The following is a 3089-nucleotide window of genomic DNA, read 5'->3' as shown; positions in this document are numbered from 1 at the left end:
CCTAGCCCTTAAACCAGATAAACCATGCGGTGTTGATAATCTGAATGGAACACTGCTACAAATCTCTGCAAAATGTGTGGCTAAGCCACTATCACATATATTTAATTTATGTTTTGAAGAGAGGGTCTTTCCTCAGCCTTGGAAAATAGCCAAAGTAACTCCACTACCAAAGAACTGTAAATAGCCATTTACAGGTTCAAACAGTAGGCCCATTAGTATTTGACCAGTAATAGGTAAGTTATTGGAAGGAATTGTGTTCAAGCAGATTCAAAAGTATTTCAACGAAGTTGAAGAAGGGATGGAGCTGGAAGTATTTGGGTGATGGCAGCTCAGAAGTGGAATCAATGAGTTCAGGCTGAGGTGGATGACGCCACAAGGACACCATATTCATAAGATGCCGGACCGGTCGGGACCCTGGCCATAGACCCAAGGCTTCCAGCTCAGTCTTTGTCCAGATGCGCTGTTGGAGAGAGCAGTTCCATTGGCTGACATCCTGGTCAGAACTGGGGGCAGAGGCAGGCTGGGCAGGTGCAGAGGAGGCTGCAGGCACATTTCAGAAACAGTAGTTAGTAAAGAATTGTGAGTAATATTATTGGCAAAACTTAGCCTGAAGTATATAATTAGGTTGCTGTTTATCAAAAAAAAATAATAATAATAATTGTTCTTGTTACTGACTCGTGTCAATCTTCCATGTTTTCGCTATAGTGTGTAGACCTTGCTACACATGTATTTCGTTCATATTGTTTATGGACAATGAGATGGGAGTGGAACTTTGTACATGCCCTTTGGGCTTCGTTCCCTCCTAGCACTGTTTTTTTAAATAATGTGCTAAATAAATAAAATAAAATAAACATATGAAGCTAAATACTCTGCTCTCACATTGTAGCTTCCTGGGGGCTTGTTCAGAGGAGGCTGCAGGTAGACGTGCTGCAGGTAGAGGTGCAGATAATTAGGTTGCTGTTTATCATAATGAAGCTAAATACTCTGCTCTCACATTGTAGCTTCATGAGGGCTTGTTCAGAGGAGGCTGCAGGTAGCGGTGCAGCGGAGGCAGGCTGGGCTGGTGCAGAGGAGGAAGAGAAGAGGAGAAGATCTTTGATCCTCCTTGCTTCCTCAGCGGGGTCCTGCCGTAGATGTCCAGATGGACCCTTCCTGAAAGAGACATCCTTCCTTCCAGGGAACTTCTTCATTATTGCCTGTACAAAGCAAAACATCATGCATATTATAATTAAAATCACGTCACGTCTCAGTCCAGCCCCTGTACACTTGCCCACTAGTCTGACTGTCCTGATATGATTATGATGTGTGTGCCTGCCTATACAGTGCGTATATACATGTATGGGCTTTTATTTGTCCCTGTACACTGTTTTTATTTTTTATATTATATAGATGCATGAATGCCTAGTGAAGTGAATGTACAGAATATGTTTTAAATTGTTTTTAGATTAGCTTTAATGTCCTTCTATTTTTCTGTTTCTTTCTGGCTTAAACATCTAGCCCAGGTACTACAACTGAAAACTAGCAACCCTGCTAATGTTGGCATATTTACAGTTCTTTTTATTTGTATTCATTTATAAATGTTGATTGATATGCACTGTCCCTGATCAAATAAACTGAGTAAAAAAATAAAAGCATAGCAGATATAGTGAGATAGATAGATATGAGGACACAATGTATTGATCATGTAACAGCTAATAATATAATACAATTTAACTTTGCAAACTCCCATCTTACATGGTAACGTTATATGATAGATCTGCTGTAGCAGATACCGTGTCTTTATTCATTCTAAATGTACACTACGGACAAAAAAATAAACTGAAAACTAGCAACCCTGCTAATGTTGGCATATTTACAGTTTTGAATTTGTATTCATTTATAAATGTATAACTGTTGATTGATATGCACTGTCCCTGATCAAATAAACGGAGTAAAAAATAAAAGCATAGCAGATAGATAGTGAGATAGATAGATATGAGGACACAATGTATTATCGTTATTAGATCTGCTGTGCAGAAACAAAACACGACTCAGTCAGCTTCACCGAGTACATCCAACTGTTGAAACTGCCAACACAAACTCAAAAACAGAACCTATTGGTAAACAAACGTATTGTTGAAAATATACAATATGACTGCTGTTGTGACAGTGTTTAGGAATCGGATCTTATTTAGTAGTTTAAACTCACCTTCAAACGTTAACAGGTTTTAAAAACGCTACTTTCTCCAGCTCTGCTCTTCTTCTGTTCTTCTTCTCCTAAATGTGGATACAGCAGCGCATCCACAAACTCGCAACAGCGCCACATATGGCCAAAATAATACATGGTTTTGTAAACAGGGAGTGGATGGAAGTTAAGGGAATGGAGCGTTGTTAAGACACGAGTGAATGGACGTTAAGGCCAACTACTCCAGGGCCCTGTTTCTTGTACGTGGTTCAACTAAGTCGATCAAGATGTCATTATCCAGCTTCAGTTAACCCGATGTTTGAAGCCGGGATTTTCCTGTTCCACGAAGGTGGATTCAGTCTCGTTAACTCAAGCCAGACTTGCGACTCAGGCTAAATGCGCGCGGCCGCTTTAGGTGAAAAGCCAGCACGTATCGATGGCAGAGATCCTGATTCTCTAACGGCATTGATTGATTAATTGATTTAAGACTTTATTGACAGATTCGCCTCGCCGACAAGTTAAATGCGTTATCTATAGGCTAATTTTAAGTCCCTCATTACCTCAATCAATCAGATTATATTTCTTTAAACTTGCCTGCTGGATTGAATAATCAAATGAGATCTTGCTAGCGAAAATAATTAGTTAACTGTTATACAGAATTACGATACGGCTCTCTTACCCATTGATTGATGTATAGTCAATCTTTAACTTATCTCCAATGTGGTCTAACGGGTTGTTCTTTTGACTTTCACACAGACGACCGGGGTTCGAGACCCTAGTCGTCTCCTTCTTTTTGCGATATAGGAATAATTCAATTTGGTGCACGTTGAGAGCTATATAAAGAATGACATCCTCAATGCATGTAGATTTATAATATTTTAACTTAAAACCAGGCTACTTTGGCGTATAATCATTAATATTATAT

General features: G+C 39.4%; 1 long non-coding RNA gene across 1 annotated transcript; it reads right to left on the bottom strand.

Annotated features, from left to right (window-relative positions):
• Positions 1-37: 37 nt before the first annotated feature.
• Positions 38-2253, bottom strand: LOC311243508. Its single transcript, XR_014620659.1, has 3 exons — positions 2189-2253; positions 995-1196; positions 38-540 (listed from the first exon to the last, which is right to left on the bottom strand). It is a non-coding gene; the product is annotated as an uncharacterized lncRNA (long non-coding RNA).
• Between the last annotated feature and the right edge of the window lie 836 nt (positions 2254-3089).

The sequence above is a fragment of the Notolepis coatsorum genome (assembly GCF_963971535.1).
Source record: "Notolepis coatsorum genome assembly, chromosome: 17".
Lineage (NCBI taxonomy): Eukaryota > Metazoa > Chordata > Actinopteri > Aulopiformes > Paralepididae > Notolepis > Notolepis coatsorum.
Note: the sequence above shows the minus strand (reverse complement) of the source record. Positions and strands in the feature narration are given on the sequence as shown.